Here is a 14,643-nt window from a genome sequence, read left to right as displayed (position 1 = left end):
CATGTGGAGAGGTGCATGTAAATGGCAATTAAGATTCACACTGACTTAATGCAATATTTGCTATAACACCACATTTAACCTCAAAATTGGAGATTTCCTTTGAAATGGATTAGGCAATGACTTTTGTGGGTCTGGAGCAGATGGGGTGTAGAATTATTGGTGAGAGATGTGTAGGTTAAAGCAAAGCAGTGGTGATTGGAATTTTCTTCAACCAGCTAACAGTCTATTGGTTAATACAAATTCAATTTGCAAACTGAATGGTTTGTTTTAGAGTTCATGCCCCACTTCAATAGATGCCAGTATTATGAAGTTGAGAAATAGGTTCTCCCCCAAAATGGGACATTTAGAGCTTGACTCCTTAACTTTTGCACTTTTGATTCAAGATGAGTTAATAGTGAAAGTAAATTTAAAAAGAATCACAAATGCAGCAGTTAATCTGCTGATATATTTTGGAATGAGTTTCATTCTAATGCTGTCACTAAACAATTTGGTGCACGTCTCCAAATTCCCATCAAAAGCACAATTTCTCTGGAAGCATTCATTGTTCAGTTCCCAAACAGAAAAGATTAGTCCTTTGAGCTATTGGAATTGTTGAAAGTGGGTGCATGTACTGTTATATCTTGTGCAAACAATGAAATCAGTGTTCTGAAGTAAGAGGCATAAACTTAGAGTTTTTGTGCAATACTTCAGGTGAAAAGGAATTATGCCACTTACTTTCTCAAAAGATTTGTCTCAGGGAATGATCCATATGAGTAATGGAATGTCATTTTGCCAACAACAATCTGTAGCAGAGAGAGTAATGAAGGAGGCAACTGTTTTCAAGCGAATATAGCGTGTGTAGGCAACACAATTCAGATTATATTACATTCAGTGAGAAAGCATGCGCTGTTGTAATTTTATTGTAAGTGCCGTAACTGATTAAACAATAATTATAACAATTTATTCAGAGACATTTGTGAAATAAAATATAAATTTAATTTAACATTTTATGACCTTGTAAGCAACTTTCTGTGGAAAGTAATGGAAGCAGGAAGCATGTGTACATAACCTTAGCTCTTTGCGTTGTTCAATCTACTGTATGAATACATGGCCTATTATTATCCAAATGAATCATTGAGTCTTTCTCATGGAGTAACTAATTAAAATGTAAAATGCCTAATGTTATTTAAATGTATTCAGAATTATCAGATTGCTCTGATCTTACCTTTCATAAAACTCATCTTGGTATTTCACTGCTTATGGACATACATATTCATATAGTCCCAATAGTCATTAGTATGGCTGTTCAGTTCTATGTAAAAATTCAGAAATGGGGTTTAGGCAGAAATGAATAATTAAATTATTACTGTGGGCTGTTTTATTAATGGTTCTGGTAACCAGATACACCCCAAGGCAATTTTTAGATTTTAGAACTTTGCCAGTAATGTCATACTCGTTCTTTAAAATGACGCCTCTCCGCTCCCATTCTGTCAGTTGTGAAACTGTTTGAGGATGTAAAACCGTAAGGATGTTCGTCTTTTCGTAAGGGTGCTACATAAATATCCGAAGGGTTGTCATCATGGTGATGACAACGTTATGGATGATGATTGCTCTTCCAGGTGTCATGACAAATTTTGTCTGAAATTGAATTAATTAATGAAAGTTAAGAGATAACATTCTCAACGATTTGGTGATTAAGACCAATTCTCTTTGCTTGGTAAAAAAAATTATGACTATTAACTCAAGCACTAAAAGAAGCAATATAATTCTAAATGAAGGAGCGATTTTTCAATTGAAAATTAAAATATGAAGATTATGATGAGCTATACAAAGAGGAGAAGGTATTCTCAAAGACCCCTGGGGGCCACAGAGTGAAATCCTAAATATTTTTTTATGTAGTCGGCAAGAGAGAAGTACAGAAGAAACCAACTAAACTTGACGGCTTCACAGAGAAGGGGGCTCATAAGCTTTGAGCAGGGTCCTAAGGGGCCGATAGCCAAAAAAAGGTTGAAAATGGCAGGTCTACACTATATGGTGATTTCATTTTATACTTGGTTGCCCATCAGGGAAGATCTCTTGTAGTGTATGTAGTATTTCTATTGTACTAATTTATCTTTTTATTCCACAGAAGAAATCTTGTACTGTTGACCAATCACTATTATTCAAAAAAGCATGTTGATGGAAAGTGAAATATGCCTAGGGACAGTTGTGCTCAGTGAAAAGTCACTTGCATTCTTTTCTGCACACTCAATTCCATTGACTATCATGTAAATATTGAGGTGAACACAAACAATGGCTGATATTCCAATGTATTTATTTATATGAACCAAAGATTTCCCCCATTCTTCTCCCTCCCCCATCCTATGCATAATAAATTTAAAATCCATCAATACTAAATATGTTAAAGGATCAAAACGAGGGAAAAAGTGAACTTCTGGTGAGAACATTTTGATAGGAAAAGAAGAACAGTTGGATCTTGAAATAATTTTTACTTTGACTGGTTTCCATTTACCTAGATCATAATGCTAAGGTCTGGAAGCTGACAATTATTTCTACCCACTGCATTAATACTGCAAACTATGAGCTCACTCCTAGCTGTGTCAGTATATGGGGACTCATATATATTCTGATTACATGGTATTTCTCTTCATAGCTGCATTTAATTGGTATCACAACTTTGACTCTCACTTTGTTTTTGTTTGGGTTGACACACAGCTGCAAGGTATCAATATTCCGGATTCCAGTTGGTCAAGCACCTTATTTCACCTACCAGAAAATTTCAACATGGGGCTGATGTACCATCTCTCACAATCTTACTGCTTCATTTTTTAACAAGCTGATAAAGGTGGCAGAATGTGGAGAACACTACATGAGGTACAATTCCTTTTGCAGTTTTTAGTGAAGCAAGTTTATCTATTTCCTATCACTCAAAGTCTTTATGTGAAGTAAATGTTGATGTAGTCTGATAAATGCCATTCTCATGATAGATGACAACTTCAGGCAAAATAGATATCATATTATTTTTTGTTATATGCAGATTTAAATATGAATAGAATGTTCCTGACATGGTATCCAAAAATGGAGTGGCAGAATTAATTCAAGGTCTAAAAGGTTAACAGTTGTTCTTCATTTGGATGAGTTTTATTTTCTGTAGCATACAAATGAAGTAGATTTTTGAAAGCACCAGTTGTTGTGATTTGTGCTACAAAACATAAGATTCACAGAATTCAGTTATACAACTTTAAAGTTTTCTGTGTTCCTGATGTGTACACAGGGCTCTCATCAAAACTCAAATGTGACTGAAATGTACCATTGCATAAACTAAAAATAGATGGGCTATTTCCATAGTTTGATGGGTCTTTCTAATTTAATTAAAATTTAAAAAAATTAATACGATGCTAAGAGATCAAACGTAATAAGCTGGTTTATTGCTGCCCATATAATGAGCTTCTATTCATTTTTGAAACTGATGCATTCATTAAATTACACTTCTTTTGAGATTGCAAATCTCAAACATTAAAACTCCCACGTGTGAATGAAAAAGAAAATCTCTTGGCACTCTTTAAAGGAGGTAAGAGAACTTCCCATTGGTGAGTTTGAAAACTGCACGACCAGATTCAAGGACAGTTTCTTCCTCACTGTTACCAGATCATTAAACAAACCTCTCCGTTGCACAATGATGCTGTCCATGTACACGTTCAATTGGATTTTTTGTCTGTATCTCTGTGCTCTGCACATTTTTTTAAAGTATTGTTTGACTTGCCTCGATAATATGCAAAATAAAATTTTCACTATTTTGGTGCAGAGGACAATAAGCAATTCAATTAAAACATTGTTGATTTTCAATGGATTAAGACGTAAAGGGGGAATTTACTTATTTTGTTTGGGTAAAATAATTTCAATTTAGAAAAATGTTGAGTTAAATTTTATTCTTTATAAATGTCTGAAAAATTATTAAAAAATTAATCAGACCTACTGTCAAAACGAAGTGTCGGGATATCATGACCAGCTAAGTGTTTAGAAGATGAGGCTTCCTTGCTACACCTGTGGAGTCCCTGCTACCAGATTGCTGAAACTCAATATGTTCCAAACCAATGAGTTTGCACCTCCATGCCATCACCAAGTAAATGCAGTGCAAATCACAGACTGTGATTCCAGGTAAAGTGATCCAATCTGGAATATCAGATTATTATCTCCTATCTGGATGATTATTCTGTGCATTAATTGGCTTTTATGTGTCCAACATTACAAAGGTGACTACAAATCACTGACCTGTGAGATTTTTTTTTAACATTCTAAGTGTCTGAGTGGTGCTGCAAAAGATTCCTCCTTATAATTGAACAGCAAAATATTGTGGCTTCTGAAGTGTTATCATCAAAGCCTTACATGTCTCACATGCTCCCTTTACTAAACATTTGTTCTATGAATGTTGCATTTTTTCTTTTACTTAAATAACAAGATATGGACGTAGGAGTAAGCATTATGACCCCTTGACCTTGTCTGACATTCAGTAAGATAACTAAATCCAAGTTTTCTGGATTTCCAAGCCCTCAAAATCACAAATCAGCTCAACTTTGCAAGTGCTCATTGACTAAGTATCCGCATGAAATAGCAGCTTCTCTCTGCCCAAAGAAATTCTTCTAAATCCTTGTTCTATAACCCCAAACCCCAAACCCCAAACCATGGACCTGTGCTATAAGATATCCAGCTAGAGGTTACAGCAATGATCTTGACAGTTCCTCTCAGAGTTTTAGAAGCCTCAATATAATGCTGTAACTTTTTGATTATTCAATTTAATTCCAAATTTATGAAAACCTGATGCAATTTAAATATTTAAATATTATAATATTTAAATATTAGAAAATCAGACAGGACAATGATAGATTATTTTGCCTTACTGAATATAAATTGGGCATAAAATGCTTATACCATTGTTGTCCTGGTGAGAAATGAATGCAGATGTATCGTCTGGTCTTAAAACAAATGTATGTTTTTGTTGGGGATGAAAATGATTTTGTGTGGTAGAATAATAGAGTTAAGAATTAATTAGCATCCAGTTTTGCATCCTACCAGAATTAATTTCTCTTTGAATTTGATTGAAACATGAAGCCATGATATAAAAATATGGGAGATAGGACATGTTAAAGATTTTTTTGGTTCAAAGCAGCTCAATAAGAAATCAGTTTAAGGATCATACTGAGGAATCAGAACTGATGATTGAGAGAGGCCAATCTCAAAGACTTGGATCTGAAGAGTTTGCATGATTGTGCAAGACTCCAGCTGCTGTGAAGGTTTCTTTTATGTTTGCTTTCTCTTAGTCTGTGGTTCAGGCTTCACAAAATAATTTTGCCAATCACTTTTGACCTACATCTGGTTCTGTTTTCTTAACTGGCAAAATTCCATGGTTAGGGATAAGACATTCTTGCCTTCAAAACTACATTTGTTACATAAACCTAAATATAAGCAAAAAGAGATTTTCCAAATCTTCTACCAAGAAGTTGACAGAAAGCAGATACGTCAGAACACCACTGCCTGTAAGTTCTCCTGATTTGATAATGTATTGCAGGACTTCATTGCACTGTCTAAATTCCAACCCAACAGCAATATCAGAGTACCTTCACAAGAGAACTTTACTGATTCAAGAAAATCCTCCATTCCCAATTTGAGATTGGCAATATATGCTTCTTTTTCAATATTTTTATAGATTTTATCAAATGAATGTTCCATAGGTACATAATAATAAAATAAAATATTAACAAATCTCATGTAGCAATGCAAATAATACTGAGACCTATGCTTTATTAAAAAGAAAGATAAAAATAAAACCTCTATACTAATGACATAATTAAATCCCCTCCTGATACACTCTATCAATGACTCCAAAGCAGTAGAGGGAGGAGCCATAGGCTTTATTACACTTTAGACTTGTAGCTGGCCCGATTTCATGTGCTTGACTGAGGACAGAGAGAGGGAGGTTGACCTTATTTCCAGGGTCACAAGGGGAGGAGCTTCCAGGGAGCAAGTCACCAGTGGGGGATGGGCCAGCTACCCATTGACAGCCATATATATCACCACATTCACCCCCTCTTTTAAGACAAAACCCCGCTGGGTTAAAAATCCTAGAGGCTCGGTCGGTCAGATCGTCTCATTTGCTTCTGTGACCAGTTCCACTGGTGGTAAAATGGTTGGCTCCATTGCTGGTCATGTGTCTTGAGGCTGGGGAAGGAGGGCTGGCTCTGTAGGAGGTAGGGCTTGGCTCTATGTGGGGGTAGTCGTGGTGGTCGGAGTAGCTAGAGCAAGGTCCAGAGTGTGTGGCATGGTGGGTGAGGGTGAGTCATTGACCTGCACCGAGTACTTGACAGAAGCAGTATGGATGTAGGTAGGACCTGGGTTGAAGAGGGTGAAGAGAGGGCAGGGGTCTGCAGCATGTCCCATGTCCTGGACGGGGAAGGTGTCCTCATGGCCATCTGGGTACACCACGTAGGCATACTGAGGGTTTGCGTGCAGGAGTTGCACCTCTTTGACCAATGGGTCAGGTTTATGACCCCTCGCATGTTTCCGCAGGAGGATGGGTCCCGGGGATGAGAGCCAGAGTGGTAGTGTGGTTCCATTCGTCACTTTCGTGAGGAAGGAAAACATGTGTTCATGTATTAGTAGTGGTGCACAGCAGAGATCAGATGACATGGAGTGCTTCCAGCAGGACTTCCTGCCAATGGGACACCACCAGACCCTTGGATTTGAGACCCATGAGGATAGCTTTCCAAACTGTGGCGTTTTCTCTCTCTACCTGTCCATTCCCCCAGGGATGCATGTGGCGTTGCTTGGCAGGGAAGGCTTTGACTTATATACTCTCTCTCTTTTTTTTTATATATATACTCTCTCATATTGACCTTTCTTTCCACATCCCAGGCAGGTGGCTTCTCTTGCCGGGCAGCATCACTGGGGTGCTTCTGTTGGCCACAGAAGTATCACTTCATGTGCTTGGCTGTGGCTTTGGCGGTGGTGGGGTCAGGGCCCTGTACAGAAGTGGTCGGTAATGTAGTGTCCAAAAATGGCTGTGTCTGCGTAGAGGGCCCGTTGCTGGCAGCGATAAATTCAGCATGGCTGTGGGCTGAATCTAGAGTCTTAGTGAGTTGGAGGCCTCTGCAACAGCATCCTGTCTTCCTCTAGCAGTTGCTGGCAGATGTAGTCGGACCTCATACCAGCCACACAGGCATCCTGGATCAGCTCTTCCATATACTGGTCTGTTGATACTGGGGCAGGGATATTGCCCCTACATTCTTGCCCAAGATCATCCAGGGCCCAAAATAAATTGTGCGGAGACTCACCAGGTTGCTGTTTTCTCAAGGCCAGGAGGTACGATGAGTAGACTTCATTTATGCATAGTCTGTAGAGGTTGCAGAGCTTGGTCGTGGCAGCAGGGTAAGTCATGCAGCCTCTGATCAACACATACACACAGCGGCCGATCCTCGCTTGCAGTAGCTTGAGTTTCTTCTCGTCAGAGTCCATGAGGACCTCAGAAGCTTTCAGGAAGTCTGTGAAGCACTTGATCCACTGCTTGAACAGCTCTGGGGTTCCGAGCAGTTATGGGTCAAGGTTTAGCTTTTCAGGTCATAAAAGCTTGTCCATCCTGTGTGGAAGACTTAAAGTATAATAAATTGATACGTTCTATCAATGACTCCAAAGCCGTAGAGTGAGGAACAATAGACTTTATTATGCTTTAGACTTGTAGCTGGCCCGATTCCAAGTTTCGACCTTTATTCCAGGGTCACAAGGGGAGGAATTACCAGGGAGCAAGTCACCAGTGGGGGACAGGCCAGCTACCCTTTGACAGTCATATGTGCATATACTTGTATCACCACACCTCTCCGATCAGAGGCTGCTGACTAAAACAAACCGTCCACTACTAATAGTAAAAAAAAGTAAACATTAGGTTCAAAAATCAAAAACTAGTTAAATTTACCAATTTTGAAAATAATTAAGAATAGAACCCCAAAAAGAAACAAAGTTAAGATTCATTTAATTCATGGAACATCTAAATTTTTCTTAATTACCATCACGTCGGACAACCATTGATTAAGACTGGGAGGGACAGCATCTTTCCATCTCATTAAAATGGCCATTCTTGCAATAAAGGAGGTGAGGCAATGATGTGGGATTGTGAAGCAGTCAGAATTAAGCCAGATGGCCTATTCATTCAAAAGAGAGCAATAAAAGGATTTGGAGTCAAATTAATATTAAGAATTAAAGATAAGGCACGAAATACCCCTTCCCAAAAATTAGAAAGAGAAAAACAACCAAACGATATGGAACAGTGTACCTTCTTCAGTAATACATTTATAACATTTAGAAGAGATATTATAATAGAATTTAGCCAATTGAACCTTGGACTAGTGGGTCTTGTGTACTGCCTTAAATTATAATAATGACTGTCTAGTTCTAGTACAAAGAGGGAATTAATGCACTCATTTCAGAATAGAATTCCATGTAGTTTTGGAAAATGGCTGTAGAAAATCTTGTTCTCACAGTTTTTAAAAAAAATTCTGTCCAGGGATTAATCCCAAGAATTTAGATGTAATTCGTAAAGATCAGATACCACCTTTATAATTAGGTTGAAAATTATAAATCATCCCTATCATATTAGGTTCTAGGTCTTCGGGGAGCTTCAAAAGTAAAGAATTTAAAAAGCTCCTAACCTGTAAATAGCAAACAAAAATATATGCTGACCTAGCTAGCTTTGCTCATGGTACCCACATTCTGTAAAATGAATGTTTCAACAAAACAGAAATCATACATTATTTGAGCCATTGAAGTTAAAGATTGGTGCATGTTGGACGAGAGAGATTCTTGTTTGCCTCATTCTCCACTTTGCGATATGAAGCATTACGAACAGAATACATTAAAACCCCTTTAATCCAGAATTCAAGCAACTGGCAGCCTCAAACAACTGGCAAAAACAGATTTCAGATTTCTTGACAGAGTACATACATGGCATCACATATAACCCTGAGATTCATTTTTCTGTAGGCGAGGCAGAATTACCACTTATTGGTAGTCCCAAAAGACCACACAGTGTATGCATATAAACAAATAAAGAACTGTAAACAGATAATTCATGTAAACAAATTGAGTTTCAATACAGAGGAAAAAAAAACAATAAAATGGACAAGAGTCCTTAAGTGAGTTCCTGATTGAGTTTGTTGTTGAAGAGTCTGATGGAGAGGAGTAGCAGCTGCTCCTGAGCCTAGTGGTGCAAGTCTTGTGGCACCTCTACCTCCTTCCTGATAGTAGCAATGAGAACAAAGCACATGATGGATGGTGGGGACCTTCGATTGCTGCTGCTCTCTGATGGCAATGTTCCCTGAAGATGTTCTTGATAGAGGGGAGGGTTTTGCCTGTGATGTCCTAGACTGTGTCCACTACCTTTTGCAAGGTTTTACACTCAGATATATTGGTGTCTCCATATCAGACTGTGATGCATCCTGTCACCAAACATCAACAAATTCCTGAGGAAGTAGAGTGCTGACATGCTTTCTACATCATACCATTAGTGTGTTGGGTCCAGGAAAGATCCTCCGAAATAGAAGCCCTTTTCCCACCGGCATCCCAGTTAATTGGCTGTGCACTGTCGTAGGATGGGAAGCCCTTTGTGCTGTTTCCACTGGACCACCCTTAACTGGGACAGTGACTGCTTTTCCACTGAACATATGTATCCCTGGGGATCAGAATGTCCTACCTTCAACTGGAAACAGGTGACTTCCTGCTGCCCCTTTTCCACTGGTTTTATCAGCACGCTGGTGTCAGCAAAAACTGGGGATATGAGTAGGGGTAAAGGTTGTTAATTCCCAGCGTGAAATTAGATAATTGATGCCAGCATTTGGACAATGTTCCTTTTTCACTAGACCCTGTCCCAGTAAATTCCCAGTTAATTCCTGGGACAGGGTGTCAGTGGAAAAGGGGCTAGAGACTCCAAAAAGCTTAAATTTGCTCACCCTCTCCACCTCTAATTCATCAATGATCACTGGATTGTCTACCTCTGGCTTTCCTTTGCTGAAGTCAAGAATCAGCTCCTTCATTTTGGTGACATTGAGTACAAGGTTGTGGCTGGTGCCCCATTCACCCAAGTTTTCAATCTCCCTCCTATATGCTGACTCATTACCTTTCTTTATACTACCCACAACTGTGGAATCATCGGCAACTTTGTAGATGGTATACATAGCTGTAGGTGTAAAGTGAGTAGAGCAGGGGGCTAAGAACGCAGCCCTGTGGTTCTCTGGTACTGATGGAAATTGTGGAGGAGACGTTCTTAACAATCCTCACTGAGGTGAGGAAATCCATGATCCAATTACACAGTGGGGTGTTGAGTCCCAAGTCTTAGAGTTTGCTGATCAGTTTTGAGGGGATGATGGCATTAAATGCCAAAGTGTAGTCCACGCTGCTGAAGATCCAGCTGCGCTGGGTGGGTCACATCTCCAGAATGGAGGACCATCGCCTTCCCAAGATCGTGTTATATGGCGAGCTTTCCACTGGCCACCGTGACAGAGGTGCACCAAAGAAGAGGTACAAGGACTGCCTAAAGAAATCTCTTGGTGCCTGCCACATTGACCACTGCCAGTGGGCTGATATCACCTCAAACCGTACATCTTGGTGCCTCACAGTTCGGTGGGCAGCAACCTCCTTTGAAGAAGACCGCAGAGCCCACCTCACTGACAAAAGACAAAGGAGGAAAAACCCAACACCCAACCCCAACCAACCAATTTTCCCCTGCAACCGCTGCAACCGTGTCTGCCTGTCCGGCTTCGGACTTGTCAGCCACAAACGAGCCTGCAGCTGACGTGGACATTTACCCTCTCCATAAATCTTCGTCCGCGAAGCCAAGCCAAAGAAGAAAAGTTGATAAAGAGCATCATTATGGATTCTTACTGTCCTGGTTTTCCAGTGCTGTGTGTAGACCCAGCGACATGTCATCGGCTGTAGACCAGTTGCTACAATAAACTAACTCAAACACATCCATGTCACTGCTCAGACAGGTGCTGATATGTTTCAACATCAGCCTTTCAAAACACTTCATCACTGTTGATATAAGTGCTACTGGTCATTAAGGTAGGTGACTACACTCTTCTTCGGCACCGATATGATTGGTATTGTTAATATCTTACCCCAGCGGGTATGGTATCCACCTGTTTCAAACAGTAGGCCAACACAGATCTTTAATACTTTGTCCAGGTCAGATGCTTTCCTCAGATTCACACTCCTGAAGACAACATGCACGTCATCCGCAGATACGGACAGCATTGAATCATCAAGGGACGTGGGGGTGCAGAGGATGGTTCTTTGCTGTTACTGTTATCAAATAGGGCATAGAAGGCATTAAGTTCCTCTGGGAGTAAAGCTTTGGCATCTGCTACTCCATCAGATTTGGCTTTGTAGCAGCTTATGGCATTTTGGATTTACCACAGCTGTCAGGTGTCCCTTGTTGTTTCCATTTTCATCCAGAATCTCCATTTCGTCCGGGAGATAACTTTTTGCAGGTCGTACCTGCTCCTTCTGTATTGATCTGGATCTCCAGATTTAAATGCCTGTGATCTGGCCTTCAGCAGGTTCTGGATTTCATTGTTCATTCAGGGCTTCAGTTTGGGGAAAACCCTAAAAGATTTTGTGGGGATACTTACAATTGCTGAAAATAAAAGAGTAAAAAATACAGAAGTTTAAAATTGGCGTGCCTCGCTGTTAGTTTGCCGATTATGCAACACACAACCTCAAGCAACCACAAAATACACATATCTGGCATCTACCAATCCCTCAGGTTTGTAAGGAGATAGCATATATGTGTAGTAAACATAAGATGATGATTGTAGGAGATTTTAACTTTCCACATATTGACTGGGATGCCCATACTGTAAAAGGTCTGGATGGGTTGGAGTTTGTCAAATGTGTTTAGAAAAGTTTTCTAAATCAATACATAGAAGAACTGACTAGAGAGGGGGCAGTATTGGATCTCCTTTGAGGGAATGAGATAGGTCAGGAGACTAAGGTTTGTGCCAGGGAACACTTTGGGTCTAGTGATCATAATACTATTAATTTTAGGATAATTATGGAGACAGATAGGGCTGGGCCTCATGTTGAGATTCTTGATTGGAAGGAGATGCAAAAGGATTTAGAAGGTGTGGATTGGGTTAATTTATTTTCTGGAAAGGATGCAACAGATAAATGGAGGATATTCAAATGGAAATTTGAGAGTACAGTCAGTATGTCTTTGAGGATTAAAGGAAAGGTTAGGAAATATAGGGAGCTTGGTGTTCAAGGGATATTGGGAATTTGGTTTGGAGGAAGAGGGATGTGTACAACAGGTATAGACAGCAGGGAATAGATGAGATGGTTGAGGAATATAAGGGGTGTGAGTAAAAAATTAGAAAGGCTAAAAGGAGATATGAGGCTGCTTGGGCAAGCAAGGTAAAAAAATAAATCCAAAGGGTTTTCCTCTGGTACATTAAAAGTAAAAAAAATAGTGAAGGATAAAATTGGGCCCCTTGAGGATTAGAGGGGTAGGTTATGTGAGGAGTCAGAAAAGATGGGAGGAACTTTAAATAACCTTTTTTCTTCAGTATTCACTAAGGAAAGGAATATTGAGTCAGGTGATGTAAGGAAAAGTGGTAGTGAAGCCATGGAAAATATACAGATTAATGAGGAGATAGTACTAGCTATTTTAAAGTGGATAAATCTCTTGGTTCTGTCAAGCTATTCCCTAGGACCTTGAGGAAGGTTAGTGTTCAAATAGTGGGGGCTCTGACAGAAATATTTAAAATGTCATTAGCCGCATGGAAGGTGCCGGAGAATTGGCAAGTAGTTCTTGTTGTTCCACTGTTTTAAAAATTCTCTAAAAGTAAACCTGGTAATTATAGGCCTGTGAGTCTGACGTCAGCAGCATTAATGGAGAGTGTTCGTAGAGATGGTATATACAATTATTTGGAAAAAATAGGGGTTGATTAGGAGTAGTCAACACGGTTTTGTGCATGGTAGATCATGTTTAACAAATCTTATAAAGTTTTTTGAGGAAGTTACTAAGAAGGTTGATGAGGGGAAGGCTGTGGATGTTGTCTATATGGACTTTAGTAAGGAACATAAGAGGTTAGTTAGGAAGTTTCAATCATTAGTTATTAATGTTGAAGTAGTGAAATGGATTCAATGATGTTTGGATGGGAGATGCTAGAGAGAAGTGCTAGAAAATTGTTTGTCAAACTGGAGGCCGGTGACTAGTGGAGTTCTTCAGGGATTGCTGCTGAGTCCATTGTGGTTTGTCTTATATATTAATGATCTGAATGATAAGGTGAGAAATTGGATTAGTAAGTATGTAGATGATACTAAGATTGGTGGGGGTGTGGGCAGTTAAAAAGGTTTTCAAAACTTGCAGTGGAATATAGGCTGGTTAGAAGAGTGGGCTGAAAGATGGCAGGTGGAGTTTTAATACTGATAAGTGTGAGGTGCTATATTTTGGCAGGACTAATCAGCATAGATCATACATGTTAAACGGTAGACAACTAAGGAGTGCAGTAGAACAAAGGGATTTAGGAATTCTGGTACATAATTCCCTGAAAGTGGAGTCACATGTAGATAGGGTGGTGAAGAAAGCTTTTGATATGTTGACCTTCATAAATCAGAGTTTTGAGTACAGAAGTTGGGATGTCATGTTGAAGTTGTATAAGACATTGGTCAGCCTACATTCAGAGTATTGTGTGCAGTTTTGGTTGCTGAATTATAGGAAGGATATCAACAAAATAGAGAGAGTGCAGAGAGAAGATGTACAAGAAAGTCACCTAGGTTTCAGGGTTTGAGTTAAAGGGAAAGGTTAAACAGGCATAGAAGATTGAGGGGTGATTTGATAGAGGTATTTAAAATGATGAGGGGGACAGAGAGAGTAAATGTGGATAGGGTTTTTTTTCCATTGAGAATTGGGGGAGATTCAAGGGGACATGGATTGAGATTGAAGGGGAAAAGTTTAGGGGAAAAAAGAGGAGGAATTTCTTCACTCAGAGGCTGGTGGGAGTGCGGAATGAGCTTCTAGCCAAAATGGTAGATGTGGGCTCAATTTTAATATTTAAGGAAAAGTTGGATAGGTATGTGGATAAGAGAGGTATGGAAGGTTATGGGCTGGTTGCAGGTCAATGAGACTAGATGGGAGAAGATGTTCACCATAGACTAGAAGGGCTGAACTGGCCTGTTTCTGTGCTGTAATTGCATTATGGTTATATAAGTACCAGATACCAGGGGTTTTACTGTATCTGGATTCATGCACGTTGAGCTGATTGGGTTTTTTGATCTCTAACTTTGCCTAAACTTTTTTACTCCAATATACTATATGAAGTTCTATGTTAAGGTTCGTCCTGAGGAATCAGAACTAATAATGTGAAGTTCTGTTTTCATGTTCCTTCCTGAATGTTTTTGAAAGGGAGGTTAAAAACTCATAGTGAATGTGCTTGACATAAAAAGAAATTTGAAGGCCAGCAAATCACATTTCTAATAAATTAGAATCATGTGTAATTAATTGACCTAGTCACTGTTGTTTTAATTTTGATAACCATCTGGGCACACGTAATCTACAGCTACTAATGTGGAGGGATGCCAAAGTGGTTCATGATCAGAGACAGCTCTTTGGTTCATTCATGG

General features: G+C 39.4%; 1 long non-coding RNA gene across 7 annotated transcripts in view; it reads right to left on the bottom strand.

Moving 5' to 3' along the window:
- LOC138761951 (uncharacterized) overlaps window positions 1-14,643 on the bottom strand; it is a 70,772-nt gene that overhangs the window by 46,811 nt on the left and 9,318 nt on the right. The window contains exon 3 of one of the 7 annotated variants that reach the window (XR_011356644.1): window positions 1,335-1,617. The exons of the other annotated variants lie outside the window; for them this stretch is intronic. This is a non-coding gene — a long non-coding RNA (uncharacterized lncRNA). Of the gene's footprint in view, window positions 1-1,334; window positions 1,618-14,643 lie in introns of those variants that run through there. 7 annotated transcript variants of the gene reach the window in all.

This window comes from Narcine bancroftii, chromosome 4, assembly GCF_036971445.1.
Source record: "Narcine bancroftii isolate sNarBan1 chromosome 4, sNarBan1.hap1, whole genome shotgun sequence".
Taxonomy (NCBI): Eukaryota; Metazoa; Chordata; class Chondrichthyes; order Torpediniformes; family Narcinidae; genus Narcine; species Narcine bancroftii.
Note: the sequence above shows the minus strand (reverse complement) of the source record. Positions and strands in the feature narration are given on the sequence as shown.